This window comes from Macaca thibetana, chromosome X (assembly GCF_024542745.1).
Source record: "Macaca thibetana thibetana isolate TM-01 chromosome X, ASM2454274v1, whole genome shotgun sequence".
Classification (NCBI taxonomy): Eukaryota; Metazoa; Chordata; class Mammalia; order Primates; family Cercopithecidae; genus Macaca; species Macaca thibetana.
Window position 1 is genome coordinate 101,817,094 of NC_065598.1, and position 20,646 is coordinate 101,837,739.

General features: G+C 36.0%; 1 protein-coding gene across 6 annotated transcripts in view; it reads left to right on the forward strand.

Annotated features, from left to right (window-relative positions):
• Positions 1 to 5,884: 5,884 nt before the first annotated feature.
• Positions 5,885 to 20,646, forward strand: part of PWWP3B (PWWP domain containing 3B) — a 28,517-nt gene continuing 13,755 nt past the window's right edge. For 3 of the 6 annotated variants that reach the window (XM_050775927.1, XM_050775931.1, XM_050775932.1), the window contains exons 1-3: positions 5,885 to 6,012; positions 6,121 to 6,191; positions 8,575 to 8,706. The gene's annotated coding sequence lies outside the window, so the exon portion shown is untranslated. The other 3 variants (XM_050775930.1, XM_050775929.1, XM_050775933.1) reach the window with 3 other exon arrangements.

Genomic DNA, 20,646 nt, shown 5'->3' on the forward strand with positions numbered 1-20,646 from the left:
AAATCAATCTTAATGGTAACAAATTAATTTGTCAATTCACCTTGGCTTTTAGAGTATTTTATTTATATATCTTGATATATTTACATATCTTGATATATTTACATAAGTGCATTATGTGTTACTGAACATACCCACATCTCCTTGTTATATTGTTGCCAACCCTTTCATGGTGAGAAACTATGAAGCCCTGATAACTGTTTCTCTGAAGATTGTGAAAAAATCCAAAGCTCTATTTTAAAAAGTCCCAGTTACTCCAGAAATGTTCTTTACCAATTTTATGAACTTACTTTCTCCAAAGTTAGAGAATAAAGATCAAGAAATTTACCTTAAAGAGTGAGATATTTCTGGTATGCTGTGATGTGGAGAGTTAAAATATGAAAGGAAGAGGAGGAGGAGGAGAAAGAGAAGGAAAAGGAGAGGGAGAAAGAAAAAGAAAAGACTATGGCATAAAACCATCAGAATAGAGAATACCTATAAACACAGTATCTAAAACATCCCCATGAAAATAATCATAATTAGATTTTTCCCTCCTTTCATTCAGCCCTCCCCTAGTCTCATGCAACAAATTCTTGTTCCATTTGTTTTGGAATCATGGTCTACCTCCTGAAGTCCCCTGCTTCTGGGCTGACATACTCTGGGAAATTTTGAATTTTGGGTCCTTTGTACAGTGCATTTCATTGTGGCTCTAAGGCTAACTTTCTTAGACCTGTATTTCATAATACCCAATCTTTGACCTGTAGTTTGTGACACATGCCCTTGTGACTGTCACAATGAAAGATGCAAGACTGACAGGTTTGGGTTAATTTAGTAGAGTGATTGAATATATCAGATAGAAGAGCATGGATTTCCCTATATGGTATAATACATATATGGACCTAACCATGACCTTTTCTTGAGAACTTAGGTAATAATTATCATAAGTAAGTGTAAGTCAGTCGGTCTATGTTTTATGGACTGTGATTGACAAATCTATAGGGCTTTATAAATCTTCCTATAAAGTGTGGACCACAATTATCACTAAAAAGCAAAGAATAAGAACCTAGGAATGAAATCTTATAATGTACATCAATTTGTAAAATGTTATTGTGTCAGCATGTACACATGAATAAGAGCATGCTTATATCTATCTGAAAAAGATACAGTGAAACATTTATATCAATAGCCCTTTACCTATACAAAATTAATCTAGGAGAGGCTGATTTTCTTTTTTTTTGATTTGGCAGTTTTTCCAAAATGTGTGTGTAAAAAAAGATAGTAGCTCTTCTAACACTGTAAATCTACTTCTAAAATAGCATGCCAAATATACCTAAGTATATTTTCATTCCTTATTTTATTAGGTGAGGGAGTATGCCTTTTGTGTTATTTTCTAGCCATCTGAAAACTGCCAAAGATGATTTGGGTGTATAAGACAATGGGACAATTTAGGGTTAAAGACAATTTAGGGTTAGGCCAGGCATGGTGGCTCATGCCTCTAATCCCAGAACTTTGGGAGGCTGAGGAGGGAGGATTGCCTGAGGCCAGGAGTCTCAGACCAGCCTGGTTGACATAGTGAGACCCCGTCTCTACAAAAAATAAATTGATAATTGATTAATCAATTTAGGATAAAATTTGGGGGAAGAAAATAACTAAAGAGACTACTAGAGGAAATCAGCTGCTTAATTAAAATTAGAAAATAGACACCTAACAGCAAGAAACAGTTTTATCCATGGATACCTCATTAACTATAGTGACAATGCAATATTTAAAATAAACATAGCAGCAAGAAGCACGACGATAAATAAAAATTTAGCTCTTCCTGAAATTAAGAGTCTGTGAGCACAAGAGGTAGCACAAAAGGATACGAATAACCTTGTGTGGATTGAAAGTGTACATGAAGGTGAGGCATATTAAACCTTTCGCCATCATGATAGAATATGTGAAATATAAATAATAGGTTTATGCCGGGCATGGTGGCTCAAGTCTGTAATCCCAGCACTTTGGGAGGCCAAGGCAGGTGACTCACTAGAGGTTGGGAGTTAGAGACGAGCCTGGTCAACATGGCGAAACCCCGTCTCTACTGAAAATACAAAACACCGGGCATGATGGTGCATGCCTATAATCCCAGCTATTCGGGAGGCTGAGGACTTGAGCCAGGGAGGCGGAGGTTGCAGTGTGCTGAGAAAGCACCATTGCACTCCAGCCTGAGTGACAGAGGGAAACTCTGTCTCAATAAATAAATAAATAAAATGATAATAATAAGTTTATATAACCTCATTGTGAGGGCAGATTACATATTCTAAAATCATTATTCATTTTAGTTATTTAATCCTCTTTATTGTTCCTAAACTACTCTTATTTAAATTAATGTACCATCATATGTGTATATTTAAACACAGACCCAAATACACACACATGAATACATATCATAGAAAGGTGTAAATATGAGCTTTAAAATACAATTAACCTCTCAACATATTAGTAGAGGATACATATACAATATTGATTTTACTATTTTATTTTGAGCTTTATACGAATACTTTTATATGTAAGAATCTAAATAAAATTTGTTAATTGGAATTTGGTACGTTTGGTGCTTTGTGTTTATGAATTCTGATTTTCTTAGGAATTGTCCAGATATCCAAAAAAATTTATTCATTATTTTCAAGGTCTCAAAGTCAATTACAGAACTAAGAAATTAAATTTAGGTTGACATTAAAGAAAAATACAATCATTGTTGGTATTAGAATTTTGGTTTCATGCAAGCCAGGCTTAGTACCTATGTGATAGGTTGACAGGTGCAGCAAACCACCATGGCACATGTTTACCTATGTAACAAACCTGCACATCCTGCACATATACCCTTGAACTTAAAACAAAGAATTTTGGCTTTACAATATTACAGTGAAAACACTTACAGAGTCCAAATAGAATTACTGCATACCCACATATTTTGTGGCTTTACCTGAAGTTTGAGAGAACCAATAGTTTTGCAAAGACATGGCTTACTATAATTCAGTTTCTCATTATTACCTTAAACATTTAATGGGAGTAACGTTAGCTTACCTGAGCAGTGAAAACAGTACACAGAAAATTTAGCAAGTTCAGCTTAGTCTTTTTATGAGAAAACAATCCCAAACCATGCAAATGGCTTGGGAAAGGACAAGTGGGAAGCCTATGTGGGATGTGAGTGCCATAAAGCAGAGATGTCCACATATATTTTTATCACCACTGTAAAAAAAAAAATTGACATCTCCCAATTGTTCGACATTTTTATAAAATATATAATACATTACAGTATTTATCTGCATTTAACATATTTACAAGTAGAAGCTTATAAAATAAATCAAAATGAAAGAAATTGAATTTTAAACATTTACTTTCTATGTCCCACTGCATCATCTGGGTACCCATAGGTCTCTGTGGAGACCATTTCTCTATTACCAATTTAGATATTCCAGTCTGCTACTTAAAGCACTAAATGGTTCTCTCTTAACCTCTATAATGCTCAACTTTAGGCAAATCGTGCCAAAACAGTTCCCAAAATGTGAGTTCCAACTTACATTTCTGTAAAAAGTGTATGAACCTTCCAATTGCTCCTTATCCTTACCAATATTTGGTATTTTCACTATTTTATATTTTGGTATGTTTATGTTCTACAACCATTTTTTTAATTTATTTATTATTATTATACTTTAAGTTGTAGGGTACATGTGCATAACGTGCAGGTTTGTTACATATGTATACTTGTGCCATGTTGGTGTGCTGCACCCATCAACTCGTCATTTACATCAGGTATAACTCCCAATGCAATCCCTCCCCCCGCCCCAACCATTTTTTAGAGCACTTTTTAATACCAAAGAAAATAAAACTAATGTCAACAATAATAAAAAAGCAACTCTTTAGAGTAGAGTCTTTTCATTCTGAATAGCAATATTTCTCAAGGTCTTGTGACTTTATAGAACACAGTTTATCAGTTCTCTGTTCTTGATGTTGCTGTATTTCAATAAACAATTATTCTTAGTATTATGTCCTTGTTACACATTAGCGGAATTTGTCCCAAATTTTGCAGAATTTTTCATGAACAGAAGTGGTTTTTATAGAATTGCAATATTAAGAAGCTTTGGGCTTTGAAATTATATCAGAGCTCTTGAGATAACTTGCTATTAGAAATCACATGAATAAACAAGTGGGACTACATCAAACTAAAGTTTCTGCACAACAAAGAAAATAGTCAACAGAATGAAAAGGTAACTCATGGAATGGGAGAAAATATTTGCAAACCATGCATCCAATAAGGAGTCAATATCCACAATTAGAAACTTATAAAATTAATACCCACAACAAGAAACTTATAAAATGCAATGTCAAGAAAAAACTAGCAAGTAACCTGATTTTAAAAATGAGCAAAGGACCTGGGTAGTAATTTTTCCAAAGAAAACGTACAAACAGTCAAAAGGTACATGAAAAAACTGTAGTTAATAATACGTAATGTATATTTGAAATTTGCTAAGAAAGTAGATCTAAAGCGTTCTCATCTCACACGAAATGGTAACTATGTGAGGTGATGGATATGTTAATTGGCTTGATTGTGGTAATCATTTCACAGTGTACACATATGTCAAATCATCACATTACTCATCTTGAATATATATAATTTTTGTCAATTGTACAAAGAAATCATATGAGACATTTCAAGACCAAACTAGACAGACATTAATCTGGGAGAGATCAAAATACTTTGTAGGTAAAAGAGCCTCAGGAGGAGGCACTGACCACCAGTTCCTTTTACTTCTATAAGAGCTAATCAAAATTTTCTTACTTGCCCAAAAATGCATTTCTATCCATTTTTGCCTTATTATACATTTTGAGGTAATTTCATGGGTGCAAAAAGTTTACAATTGTCATATATTAAAAACAATGAAGAAAATGTGGTAAAAATAAGTTGAATAGCAGATGAAACCAAAATTGTCAGTTTTATTAAGAGGGGAAGATAAATTGCAGGACTTTGCTTGTGAGAGTGAAATGATGAAGACGCAGAGAGCCCTCAAATTATGCTGCTTTGAGCTTTCTTCACAGTGAAGTAAATATCAGGAGTAGGTAAGGACGTTGGGAATTCTCTGCTTGTATTCTTTGCCCCTTTCTCTACTTTGTTGTTCATTTCTTAATTATTGAAATGTAAGAACTAGCTTGGGTATATTTTTGTTTATGCAATCATATGGGCAATCAAAAGCACTTGAAAAGCACTCCTAAGTTTGCAACTGATTTTTTAATTTGGCCTATGGTGATTTTACTCTTAATACTTTTTTTTTTTTTTTTTTTTTTCCGATTTCAGTATAATCACATTTTGTTTGAGGATTTTTCTTTGGAAATGACCTAAGGAAAGAAGTATAAGAAACTTGAATAAAAGGAGAGATATATTATGTCCCAGGTTCAGATTCAAAATTGTAAAGAATTAATTCTACCTAAAATAAAGTATTAATTCACTGTAATCCAAATTAAAATACTTAGCGTATTTTTGTGTGTGTGTGTGTGTGTGTGTGTGTGTGTGTGTGTGTGTGAAGTTTGGCCAGTAGGTCTTAAATTTCCCAGAAATAAAGTACAAAAGAGGATCAGAAAAAAATACATGTAAGGAACATTTTAACCACAACTTTATTGTATGAAAAAAAGATTTGCTGCTGCTTCTTTTTTTTCCCCATGAAAACACCTATCCTAGGGGGTTGAATGGAAATTGAACAGACATAGGTTACCATTACACTTTAAAGTACTTTAAGAGAAACATTTCTTCCCTTTAACTGTATTTCGGTTTAAGTTGGTCATTTTTCTCCTAAATGAAGTAAGAACCTCGTGCTTTCCCCATCACGGAGAGGGGGCGGAGCATCCTCTAGCAGCTTGGAAGCAAGCTGCGCCCAGCCTGTCTTCGGGGAGGAGCTGCATTACACACAGGCTTCGGAGGCTTCCGTGGAGAAGCTTTGAGGTAATGGCTGTCGTAAATGCTAGTTATTTTCAGAGAGTTCTCGAAGATTTGGAATAAAGGTGAGAAAAGAAGAGAGTGCTGCTTAGGAATAACGGGAAAGGAGTGTCGTTTTGTGAGAGTCCCTGTTTCTGTGAGGGAATTAATATCTGTGTTTTGTGTTCCTTCAGATTATCTTAAAAGTCCACAGTCGGAGGGGTGGTAATCAACATTACACCTGCGGAAAAATATTCTTAAAGAGGTAGCAAAAGCTAACTTTTTAATAGAGCATTTTATGTTTCCATCAAAAGGCAGTGGTGGCTGAGATAAATGATGAAACAAAACTTGGGAGGTTAATTTTCCTTATTTTGAAAAAGGTTATAATAGTCTTAAATGGAAAATTAAATTGTTGGTTGGGTATGTTGGTTTTTTATATTACTTTGAATGTATTGATTGTGTTTCTAACAAATCTTACTGTTTTGGTGGAGTATGTTAGTAATTTAAAGTAATGAATAACTGTACAAATTCGAGTATCTCTGAGAATTAGTAGTTTGGTTATTAGTCAAGGTATACACAATAACTTAATATAATAGCTTTTTAAATAATGTGCAAAATATGATCTTTGTCTGTATTTCTACTTATCTGTCAAGAGAATTGTACATTCCTATTTGTACTGCAATAGAAAAAATCTAAAAGATCATAACAATAACAGACATACCTTAATATAATAAAACACAACAAACAATATACTTAGTAATAAAGGATGCCTGATAAAAAAGGATGTTAGGGGAAAAAGGAGGAAATTTTCCACTTCTTTCTTCCACATTTTACTTAGCATGTAGTTCCTATGTCAGCATAGAAACTGAGATGAGAACTTAAAATCATGGGGGAAAAGCTACTTTCCCCAAAATAGTGTAAACTCATATAAACAGGGAAAGGTGTTCAAATATGTGGCTAAATAAATGTCATTTCAAATAGTATATTCAAACATGTATGTGATGAGGAAAAAAATTAAAAGGATTAGACTCAAATGTACGCCATGAACAACTCAGTTTGAGTACTGATGATGTGTATTTTCATCTTTAGATTTTTATGTACTTTTAGATTCTTTTGGAAATGATAGTGGAGCTGAAAAGGGAATAATCACTTTTGTTACAGACACTTGAGCGAATAGCTACACACACATTCCATTGTCTTTAGCTGCAGTAGGATTTTTCTGTGGGTCTGAGAAGGCTCATTACCTGATTGCTTGTGCTTTTCTTGCAATTCAACTATTGAGGCTATAGTCCAGACTCTGATTCAAGCAGAACATATTTATCTTTATATTCCTGAGGAATAATTCATAAAATGTTTTAAACATATTGTGATATAGTCATATAGTATAGTATAGTATAGTATATCTATAATGTTGAATACTACGCAGCTGTAAAAGGAATGAGCTAACTCTAAATGCAATGATTAGAATAAATGTCCAAGGTGGTTTCTAAAAATAAGCAAATTGAAGAATGGCCTGTATCATGTACTCCTATTTGTTTACCAAAAACAAAATGTGCATGCATTAGTACAGCATATGCAATAAAAATCTGTAAATATACATACCACTTTATTAATTGGAGATATAAGTGTTCTTGTATCTCCACACATATCTCCAATTAATAGAATATTTTAACCTTCTATCTGTTACATTTCCCCATTTTAAAAATTTCATTTTGAAAATAGCAAGCCTGAATAATTTTCATCAAGAGAAAAACAAAATTTTAGAAATGTGGAAAGAATTTTGTAAAGCAATTCACAAAAAGATGATATGGAAAATAATTATTGATATGGAAAGATGTTCAAATATATTACTGGAGGAATAAAGGGTCTAGTTTCAAAAAGCTTCCACATTGATAAATATCTACAGAAAAAAATCTAGACATATACAGAGCAAACCGTTACATTTTGACCATTGTTGTGGAGATTTCCTTTCTTCTTTGGAAATCCAAAAGATGTAGAAATATATATACAATATGCATGAGATATATTATAAGGAAAAATATTAAAACGAGAACATTATGATCCCACTTTTGTATAACACATGCACAGAACTCTTCAACTGAGAATGAAAAATTCTAGAAGCCTGAGTGTCTGCAGTTCTAGTTCTGGTCACAAGATGGTGCTTGCCAGGTTTCCTAAGCTTTGTCCAGGCTAATATTTTTATGAAGTGGACAAAGCAGTGAAATGTGTTTTGTATTAGCCGACTATGAGACAGCATGTAGAGTGTGATTGAAATTCCATTCAAAATATTGTAAATATCTAGAAGAAAAATCCCCACCAATAACTGACATAAAGATTCACACAGAAATCATAAAAAATGCTGCTACATAGAGTCTGGCCCATAGTAGAAACAAGTCAATTGTTCTTTCCCTTCTCTCTTTTCTCCACCTCATAATTTTCCTGAAGGATATTATTTTAGCATGAATGAAATAACATAACTGACCCAGAGAGCATTTCATATTGTAATAACATGAAGGAAAACAGATGGCATCTACATTGCAGATGAGATTTCGCCTCATTCCTGTGTTTTGGAATGACATGCTTGTTAGAGTTTAGGTAGGGAAATTTATTTACACCTTTTCCATTTCGTTGGTTTGATTCCCTGCCAGCCGAGCCCCAGAAGGACAGTTCAACCACAGAAGTGCTGAGCCAGGTAAAGACCCTGCTGGACAAGCAGTTGGAGTGAGACTCAAGACAGCTGGACCACAGGACCAGAACCACCAGGATCCACGTGACAGTGGGTAAGACTCTTCCCATTTCACAAAACATTTCACGGTATAAACATGTTGAGAACTTGGAGAACAATGTATTTTGCTTCCTGCTCTACAGCCATCATAGCATTTTAAATTAAAAGCCACATTTCATGTAAGGATCATGATACGTTGAGAATTTGGGGTATACTTCATTTTGTTTCCTGTTCTACAGCTATCATGTTTGTAATTAAAAGTCATAACTTCTAGTTTTCGGAAAGAATCTTATATATTATACCACTATGAAGAAATCATGCAAGAGGCTATTCAGGTGTCTCCCTGAGGACTGACTCTGTAGTCCTTGACAACTATGTTAGTTGTCATACCATAAACTAGATAACATAGTTTTAAAGGTTTCTTAGAACCTGCTTAAGGTCTCACGACCTTCTTGAATCACCTGTACAGTCATGCATGGCTTAATGACAGGGACATATTCTGAGAAATGCTTCAACAGGCGATTTTATCTGAGAACATTACAGAGTGTACTTGCATGAACCTAGATGGTATAGCCTACTACACACTTAGGCTATATGGTATAGCCTATTGTTTCTATACCACAACCCTGTGTACCATGTTACTGTACTGAATACTGTAGGCAGTTGCAACACAATAGTATTTGTATATCCAAACGTATCTAAATATAGAAAAGTTACAGTAAAAATATGACATAAAAGACAAAAAACAGCATACCTGTTTAGAGGAATTACCATGAATGGAGCTTGCAGGACTGGAAGTTACTTTGGGTGAGTCAGTGAGTGAGTGGTGAGTGAAAGTGAAGGCCTAGAACATTATGTACACTACTGTAGACTTGAACACTTAGGCTACAGTAAATTTATTAAAACAAATTTTCTTTCTTTAATGATAAATTAACCTTAGCTTATGGTAACATTTTACTTTATAAATGCTTAAATTTTTAAATCTTTTAACACTTTTGTAATAATACCTTAAAACACTAACACATTGTACAGCAGTAAAAAAATAAAATAAAATAACTTATTTCTTTATATCTTTGTTCTATAAGCTTATTTTCTATTTTTGAAAATTTTTTATTTTTTTTTTTGTTTTCAAACTTTTTTTTGTTAAACACCAACACACACATTAGCCTAGGCCTACGCAGGGTCAAGATCATCAACAACACTGTCTTCCATTTACACATCTCGTCCCACTGGAAGGTCTTCAGGGACAGTAACACTCATGGTGATGTTGTCTCCTAGAATAACAATGCCCTTTTCTGGAATACCCCCTGAAAGACCTGCTCTTTGGCTATTTGATAGTTAACACTTTTTTTTCTAAGTAGAAGGAATATACTAAAATAAGATTAAAAAGTATAGTATAGGAAGTACATAAACCAATAGCAGTCATTTATTATCATTATCAAGTATTAGGTACATCATATAATTGTATGTGCTATACTTTTATGCCACTATCAGTGTAGTAGGTTGTTTACACCAGCATCACCACAAACAGGTGAGTCATGAGTTGTGCTTCAGTGTTACGATGGCTGTGACCGACATCACTAGGCAACGGGAATTTTGCAGCTTTAGTATAATCTTACAGGAACATCGTCATATATGCAGTTTGTCATTGACTGAAATGTCACTATGCACCACATGACTATATTCTCTTAATATTTTGTAGTGGTTTGACAAACTTAATTCTTTCCCAGCAACCGTCACAAATCTGTGCCTTGTAACGTTGTGCTCTCAGTGAGATTGTTGATGCTGAGCCTCATTGTGTCCGTGAGCTCTCCTTTGGTTACCTTGGATAGACAGGGCAGTAGTGGCAGCTTAGAAAAGATTAGAACCCAGCATTCACTTATGATAACTCAGAGGGTTACAAAAGGTCAAATTATCCAAGAACAAAAACAATGTCCCTGATACCGCCAAAGCTCTTCCCACACAATTCCCTTTTTATTACACAACAGAGAAAATAACGATGGGATATTGCGTTTGTGTTATACTTCTCTTTTTTGTACCCCCCCAAATATATTCCACATATCTAAAACCACCTATCTGATACCCATTATTCATTCTTCTGACTTGTATCTTGTCTATATTCTGATCGTCTACCTTCGTCCTACTTACGAAAGTAAATTTTTTATGTGATCTCTTTTCTTCTTTGCCATGTTTTAATGCAATGCAATTATCACCCATTGAAAATACTTTATTCAAGCTACTTTGTGAAGGTTCAGGGGGATAAAAGAGGCTACAACAGACCAGAAATGTTTACTATCCCCAGAGCAATAGAATGAGCCTTCTTAAAAAACAAAAACAGAAACAAAAACAAACAAAAAACGGCTTTTCTAGACAAGTAGGTAGCTAAAACTCTTTTTATTATTATATTTTTAAATATATTAATGGCTTAATATTTAATATTTGGACAATCTAGGTTAATATAGAGATACAGGTGACCCATGCATCCTTGCTGACTATGCTATCTAGGATATGGGAGATGACAACCTAGCATTGTTGTCAAGGATTGGAAAGTTTTCTCTCCACTGAGCTAATAAAGGTTTCAAACCCGCACTGTCTGATTTTTTGGCTGGCTGTCTGAAAACTTAAGAAACATAACCCTGTCATAATGCCTTGGTGATAAACTCTTAAAAGCTAAACACTGGGTCCTGCCAACAGAAATCCGTATCTGACCAAAGAACTCCGTGTCATTTTAAATTTGGTTACCAGGAAAATTTTGACCCAGGCTGACCCTTCTGTTATGAGTCTCTGAAAGAATGATGGCTTCTTTCTTTAGAGTCCCCAACGCAGACAGTTTTCTTTTTTTCCATTTCATCATTACAGGAAGAGATGTGTCAAATGCAGCTCTGTGTCTCTAACCTAAATAGCGAGAATGTGGCAGGAGATGTGTTTACCCACTCACTGTGATAATAAATGGGGCTATGAGGGCCTCACCAACTTTACCTAGTTTTATGATTTTTTATAACATTATCTTAAGAGACCTAAACCTCAGAATCATTATCCATTAGCAATGTGTAGGTTTTAATGCTTCCTGGGAAATAACACCTGAACGTTAAAGGCAATAAAAGTCTAAATTTAAAGCTTAATTTTGTGAGTATGTTGCGAATAAAAAAGCCCAGCAAAAGAGGATAAAAATGCAACTTTCCCATACTGAATTGGCAGCTGCAAACCGCAAAGCACAGGAGCAAGGAATTGCCAATTGTTAATGAGGGTAGAATGAAAATGGCACTTCTCTGTATAACAAATGATTTTCAACCCCTATCCAGGAATCACCGTATCTGAAAGGGAAGTTGCTGCCAGGCCCTATAACACATAAGATACTTCTCATAACTGATCTAAGGCCAAGTGAATGCTATCATGCAGATACGGTCAGTGCAAAAGCATAGTGCAGGCCGGGAGTGGTGGCTCACACCTTGTAATCCTAGCATTTTGGGAGGCTGAGGCAGACAGATCACCTGAAGTCAAGAGTTTGAGACTGGCCTGGCCAACATGGCAAAACCCCATCTCTACTAAAAGTACAAAAATTAGCTGGATGTGGTGGCACATGCCTGTAATCTCAGCTACTCAGGAGGCTGAGGCAGGATACTCACTTGAACCCAGGAGGCAGAGTGAGCCGAGATTGTGCCACTGCACCACAGCCTGACTGAAAGAGCAAGACTGTCAAAAAAAAAAAAAAAAAAAAAAAAAAAGAAAGAAAGAAAGAAAAGAAAAGAAAAGAAAAAAAGCATAGTACATGAAAATACATTTTAATTTGTGTGGGAATGTAGATGGATGTAAGAGATAGAAAGAGGTCAAGGATAGTAAGTATGGTAGTTGCCGAAGATGGTTGTAGTTCACCAATATGTTCACAGAGACGTGAGACTAAGCAATACTCACGCTGGGGTTATTTCTTTTATTAATTTATTAATTTATTTATTTATTTGAGACAGAGTCTCGCTCTGTCACCCAGGCTGGAGTGCAGTGGCGCGACCTTGGCTCACTGCAAACTCGGCCTCCCGGGTTCATGCCATTCTCCTGCCTCAGCCTCCTGAGTAGCTGGGACTACAGGCACCCTCCACCGCGCCTGGCTAATTTTTTGTATTTTTAGTAGAGACGGGGTTTCATCGTGGTCTCGGTCTCCAAACCTCGTGATCTGCCCCGTCGGCCTCCCAAAGTGCTGGGGTTACAGGCGTGAGCCCCCGCACCCGACCACGCTGGAGTTATATTCACCAATTTCCTCACAGTTCGAAAGTGAGTGACATCATCTTTGGTTCTACCAAAGAGACAGGATTCCAAGCCCAGGAGGGAGTGAATAATGGTGGAGAGAGGGCATACCTCCTGTTTTGGAGTTAGACTTTGGCTCTGATTTTGTCTCACCCTCTTCCTAGTTTTGTGACCATGGTCATTAGCAAGAGTGCCCATTTCCTTGTTTTCTGGATCTCTATTAGTTGTATCATTTATTTGCTTCTTTGTCAGTCAATTTAGGTAGAAAAATGCCATCTTATTGCTGTTTTCTATTTGCATCTCTTTGATTATTAGGGAAGGTGAATATCTTTTATGTATTAGTTTTCATCTTTATTTTGAATATTTGGGTTTTGAGGAGTCCCGATATATAGCACCTCCCTTTCTCCACTGAACAAATTGGATAGACAGATATAAAACAAACGGAGTTGCAGATGGAAGCCAAAATGTCAACATTAGTACAAGGGGAAGAGGAAGTTGCAGGGTATTGATTATTGTGAGAATCAAATGGGCTTATTTATTAATTATTACTTTATTTTATTTTATTTTATTTGAGATGGAGTCTCATTCTGTTGCACAGGCTATAGTGCAGTGGCACGATCTCAGCTCACTGCAACCTCCGCCTCCTGGGTTCAAGTCTTTCTCCCACCTCAGCCCTCTGATTAGCTGGGATTACAGGCACCCACCACCATGCCTGGCTAATTTTTGTATTTTTAGTAGAGTTGGGGTTTCACCATGTTGGCCAGGCTGGTCTCGAACTGCTGGCCTTAAATAATCTGCCACCTAGGTCTTCCAAAGTGCTGGGATTACAGGCATGATAACAGAACTCCAAATTTAAGCAAACCTACCCAAATAACCTAGAGGTTTGTAGCTGTACAGGAAAGGACAGAGATTCCTGTGGTGGCACCATATGAGCTTGCTCTCAAGGAAGTAAATATTAGGAGTGGGGAAAAATTATTATCTCAGAACATTGTGAATGGTCTATTTATGTCTTTTGCCCATTTTTACTCTAATTTATTTCTTATTAATATGTAAGAGCTACTTTAGCAATATTTTTGCATTGAAAACAGTTTTTTTCAAGTTTGTTCTATATTTTCAAATTTGGCTTATTGTGTTTTTACCAATAAGAATTTTTTTGTCTCCAATTTCAGGATATTCAGATACATACATATCTCTTTAAGGATCTTTGTTGATGTTTTATATTTAGAAATGACTTTAGCTGAAAAAACGATGAAACTTTCTGAAAGATGAATGAGAAGACCTGAATAAAAAGGGAGACATACATCATGAGCCAGGGCCAGGAGAATTAAAATTTCAGGGAATTGTTTATCCCCAAAATAATGTATTAATTCATTGCAGTACAAATAAGAATGTAGAGGGGTTTTTTAATAGAGCTTGACCAGTTGGATCTTGAAATCGTTTTTAGAAATAAGTTGCCAAAATAGGCAAGAAAAATATGTAAAAGATGTTCTTTACTGAGTCTTTATGATAAAGGCATTTCTACCTTTTTTTTACCGCAGAAAATCACCCACTCTTGTAGTTTGAATGTAAATTACACAGACACATGTTGCCATTCCGCTTTCAATTGCTTTAAAAATGATAATCTTTTCGCTTTAAGGGAATTTCAGTTTAACTTGGTGATTCTCCACCCTTTGAGGGAAAGGCCCCCTGCTATTCCCATCACTGGGAGGGGGCGGAGCCTCGTCGGAGCCGCTCCGAAGGGAGCTGTACCCGGCCGGTATTGGGGGAGGGGCAGCATTTCAAGAGGCTGCAGCTGACAAGAAGCTTCAAGGTAATGGCTGTCTCAAAGCCAGTTATTTTCTGGGAATTTCTTCGGGCCTTGGTGTTAAAGTAAAAGAAAGAAGAAAAAAAAAGAAATAGAGATTGTTGCCTGACAGAGGTGGGAATGGAATATGGTTTTGTTTGAACTGCTGTTATTGGAACGGAATTAATCCTCTGGAATTTTTGTTTCGCCCGATATTTTTAAAGTCCTCCGTGTGGGAGTGGGCGATCAGATTACAGCTTCTAAATTAAGACTTCGGTAAGACGTGCTGTTCCTGTTAATTTTTTACGTGGCATTACATATTTCTACCTTTGTTACAGATTTTATTATATTTTGACTTGAACGCATTATTCTACGCAAAAAAAAATGATAGAAAAATGTAAACACACAAAGAGAATGACATATAGGGACACAAATATAAATGTACGTGAACATGGAAAGGGATTCAGATATGCCGTCGAGTGATAACACTTGTAAAGATGTGTATTAGTTTTCCTTAGGAAGGGAACTAAACTCCCGAGTTAAAGTCAGCATCTCTGAGTGTTCATCTCTGAGTGTTCAGATTATGGAAGTTTTTTTAAAATCTATTTTTCACTAGTTTCAGCATTTTTAGAGTTGTTTTTATTCGTGCTCATTTTTATAATAAGAGCAAAATAAAGCCAAAAGAGTTTACCCATTTTGTTTCAAATGCGTGGACACACATAGACACCGCAGACACGCTCCCATACTCCCTTGTCTTTTGCCAATAGTGGAATTTTTCCTGGACCTGATCAAGTGGGTAGCCTGGTTGCTGTGTCAACTACAGCCCTGCATGTGTCCTCCCTGCAGCCCGTCCTTTCAGTCCACAGGTACAGCCATGGTCAGCAAGAGCCACTTTTCTATATCATCTAAGTTTAAGAGTAAGAAACGGATAGGATTTGGTTTATTTCTATGAACAGTTTTAAAAGTATTATGTACTATGGTGCATCCATACAATGGCATGTTATATAGCTGACAAATGAAAGTATGAACTTGTAGTGACTTGAAAAGATGTCTGAGAAGTAAAAAGAGCAAACTGCAGAATGGTAAGCACCATATTATGTCATTTAAACATAAAAGACTACATTAATATATGTGTAACCAAATCAGAAAAAATATAAACCAACCTGCTAATGGAATTATTTGTTCAGTTGAAGAGATAGGGCAGGCTTTACTATCACTATTTAAAAAAAAATTCTTAATACATATTTAGTCTTTTTTTAAAAACAAAATCGGAAAAAAGATTGAGGTAAAATGTTGCAAAGTTGGGGGAAAATTGCATTTGAAGTGATTCACTAAAAAAATCACATTGAAAATACTTATTAGTATGCAAAAATGTTTAAACCATGAGCTTAAGCAGGACAAAAAGCTGATTTGAAATCATATGCATTCATGTTTATGTAAAGAAAAAATATGGAAAGATATACAGGAAATAATATCTTTCCAGAATTATACTTTCTTTTTATATATCTTACTCATATTTTCCATTTTCAGTAACCATGCAATTATATTTCTACAATCCGACCATTGTAGGTGAAGAGATTCGGATTCCGTTTTTTACGTAATGCATAACAAAACTAAATTTGAGCATGGTATATTCTAGAAGCCTGAGAAAGCTGCTTGCTGGCAGGATGTAGTTCCCACCGTTCTCCCACAAGGATGTTGTAGTAACAGTTCTGTTTCTCATCACAAGATGGCGCTTGCAAGATATCCTAAATTTTCTCCAGACAACTATCTTTATGAAGTGAGCAAACAAAACAATGAAATGTATTTTATTATCAGACTGTGAGACAGCACGTAGAGTGTGATTCAAATTCCACTCAAAAAATTGTATATGTCTAGAAGAAAAGCCTCACTCAAGAACTGATGTGAGGACTTAAACAGAAATCTTAAAAAATGCTGCTACATAATCTGCCCCATAGTAGAAACAAGTCAATTGTCCTTTCCCTTCTCTCCTTTTTCCACCTTGTAATTTTCCTGAATGATATTATCTTAGCATGAGCCAAATAACATAACTGACAAAGAGAGCATTTCATATTATAAGAACATGAAGTAAAAATAGATGGCATCTACATCACAGATGAGATTTCACCTCATTCCTGTGTTTTGGAATGACATACCTGTTAAAGTTTAGGCAGGGAAATTTATTTACACCTTTTCCATTCCATTGGTTTGATTCTCTGCCTGCCTTTATCAGATATGCACTTGTCATGGGAAATCTGCGTGTGATGCCAGGTGAGCCTCAGAAAAACAATGGAACCACAAAAGTGCGAAGCAGGGTAAGGGCCCTGTCAGACAAGCAGTTGGAGTAAGAATTAAGATAGCTGAATCTCAGTGCCAGACACACTACTATCTATGTGACAGTGGGTAAGGCTCTTCCAATTTCACAAAGCATTTCATGGTAAAAACATTCTAAGTTGAGAATGTGGGATACAACTGATTTCACTCTGGCTCAGTAGCCATAACATTTTAAATTAAAAACTACAGATTCTAATGTTGGGAAAGAATTATATATGCTAAACTCCTGTAGGAAAAGTATGCAACCAGTCATAATGATGTCTAATTATGGAAGACTTGGATGTCCCAGCCATCTGCCTGACTCTCAAGAAATCCTTAAAAACAATCCTTTCCAATGGGTGGCCATGGCAACCATTCTGAGTCTCTGACTTCTAAGCTTATTCTCTTAATAAGGTCGTTGTTGTCTGGATTAGTCCAGGGGGCGCAGACCCCCAGTATCTGTGTCTGGCTGCATTGGGTATACAGGGCAGCACTGTTAGCTTAGAAGAGTCGAAAGAGGATTCCTCTAGAGTAAGCCTTAAGAGTCTCCAAAGTACAAAAATATTCATTAATAGGAATAGTGTCCCCAACATATTCCCCAGCTTTCCCTGGACATCTCCCACCACCCTCTCATACACACATACATCCATTCCTTAGATGTAATAACTATAATAAGGGCTACAAGCTGGGGCATTATAGAACTACTCTTCTTTTCTTAGATTTTTAAATATTTTCCCCCAACCGCAATATGTTTATTTGTCTTGTGCCCAGTATTTATTCATCTTTTGTCTTCTCCATTTCCATTGTCCATCTTCCTACTCCTTTGAGAGAAGAAATCCATTTGCTTATTCTTTTTTCTTTGCCTTTCCTTTAAATGTATACCCTCTAGTATTGCCTATTTGAAATTACTTATTCAAGCTTCCTTGTCAGTTTTCAGGGAGGCATGAACAAGCCACAGAAGAAGAAAACTATTTAGTAGCCCTAAGGCAATAGAGGCCTCTAAAACCACTGCTTTTCTGGTTAAACCAGACAAACACAGACTAGTGACGTAAGAATTTTTGTTAGATGATTGAAAGTTCACTGATTGATTTCTAACCTGTATCCAGATAATAATTCAGATCTATGGTTTATTTGAAACTTTTTTCTTGTCCCCTTTTTTTATATGTCCATATCTACCTCTTGCTTCACACTTAAATTGTCATTGAACTTTAAAAAATTATTCTAAAATATTTTGATATTTGGTAGCACTAGTTGTCCCTCCAGTCTGCTAGTAAAGTCAGAACTCGGTCCTAAACCCATGTCTCTATATCTGTTTGTGAATTTGTAATACGTAAGAACTTTGCCATAATACTTGCCTGAGGAACTCTGAGGTTTAGACACTGAATCTTTAACAGTGTCTCATATCTCCTTACTAAAGAACTGATAAGTACCTTTATTTAGAGTGGTGGTGTGTCCAGAGTTGGTTCCTTCTGATGGGTTCTTGGTCTCACTGACTTCAAGAATGAAGCTGTGGACCTTCCTGGTGAGTGTTACAGCTCTTAAAGGTGGCATGGACCCAAAGAGTGAGCAGCAGCGATTTATTGTGAAGAATGAAAGAACAAAGCTTCCACAGCATGGAAGGGGACCTGAGCAGGTTGCCGCTGCTGGCTGGGGTGGCCAGCTTTTATTCCCTTATTTGTCCCCGCCCATGTCCTGCTGATTGGTCCATTTTACAGAGTGCTGATTGGTGTGTTTATAATCCTTTAACTAGACACAGAGTGCTGATTGGTGCATTTTTACAGAGTGCTGATTGGTGCATTTACAATCCTTTAGCTAGACACAGAGCGCTGATTGGTGCATTTTTATAGAGTGCTGATTGGTGCATTTACAATCCTCTAGCTAGACACAGAGCATTGATTGGTGCGTTTACAGTGCTCTAGCTAGACAGAAAAGTTATCCAAGTCCCCACTTGAACCAGGAAGTCCAGCTGGCTTCATCTCTCAGTGGCAGGAATAATTTTTGTCCTGTCCTGGCTCTTTTTCTATGGGTATCTCAGAAAATGGTGGAGTTAAGAGAGGACTCCTTTTTACTTTAAATTCCCCAGGGCAAACCCCAGATGGATTTTCCTTCTTGCTTGTTTATGCCAGGAAGAACACTGCAGTTTAGTCTGTTTACTGGAATATGCAGCGTGCAGTAGAGCTTTGTTTGTCTATGCACTGTAATGATGGGATTGTGAGGCCCTCATCAAACTTGTTTCCATTTTATTCCTTTAAAAAATGTTTCCCTTTCCATCATCCTGTCTTGACTCCTAATAGTTTTATTTATTGGCATGTGTAAGTTTTGCCTGGGAATATCTACACATTACCTGGGAAGTATAAAATCTCCAGTGTGGCAGGTTTATCCCTTTATCCCTCTAAGTCACTAGCTGGTAATTTTTCTTTTTATTCATATACATTTTACCAGGGATTATGGAGTCTCTTTCACCCTGGCAGTGAATCACTATATCTGGCTTACCATTTTCTAAACTTGGGATGCTCATTATTACTAAGGTTTTCCTGATGTTCTTCCTCTTCAGGTGGGCTGATATTCAGCCAGTTGACATTAATAAGATTGAACTCTTTTTTTACAGTGAGATTCAGTTGTTACTTGTCTGTGCTTCTGCCTTGGGGAGGTCATTGAATATTTTGATTATCTATGAAATGTCTAAGATTCCTTGCTTTACCAATGTCCGTGGCCTCCTCATTGTCTTTGGGAGTGTTCTAACTGGACTGTTTATGCTTGTTGTATGGGCCTTATGCACTAAAATAATGACTTTTATTTATTCTATAACCACTCTGTTTCCCTGTCATATGTTACTCAGCTTCTGCTTTTAACTGGGTACATATTCTTAACTAGATCATTATCTCCAGATTGTAGCATTTTGTTTTCTACTTCTTTCTTCCTCCCTATTTCCTTCCTTCCTTCCTTCCTCTCTTTCCACTCATATGGTTTAGTGGCATGTGAGAACTTCAGTGTGGTTAGAGGCTCTGCCAGTGGGGATAAATTTCATGTACTGTATAATGCTGATGTCATCTGGTTTCTTGACATATGTCCTGTGCTAACTAACTCTCAATGAAAGAGATAATTAGTGAAGACATGTATTTTTAAAAAGTTATATAACTGCATCAAAAGTCACATGTTGTAGATGCCCCCCATGCTTTAAAGCAATTCAGAAATAGAAGTTAATAAAAATTAATAAAATAGATCAAAATAATTTACATTTTTAACATATTATTTCTGCACTACAGAGGGTATTTTTACACATATCTTGTGGAACCCACAGTCTTCTTTGGCAATCATTGATTCAAAGTACAAATCAAAATCCCTGTATGTATCCAGATTACTCTCACAGAAAAATACAAATGTCTTATATTGTCATATTCTGATTGGATGACTTTTTAAGACTCGAGTTTAAAGAGGTATAGTTTACATAGAGTTAAAGTCACTCTTTTAGATGTACGGTTTGATGAGCTTTGAGAAACATATACCATCATGTAACTACCAATACAGACAATCTGTATAACCTTTCCTTTACTCCAAAATGTTCCCTCCTGCCCCATTGTAGTCAATCCCTATCTCTGTCAGTTCCTGACAACCACTGATTTGATTTCTGTCCCTATAGTTTTTAGTTTTCCAGAATGT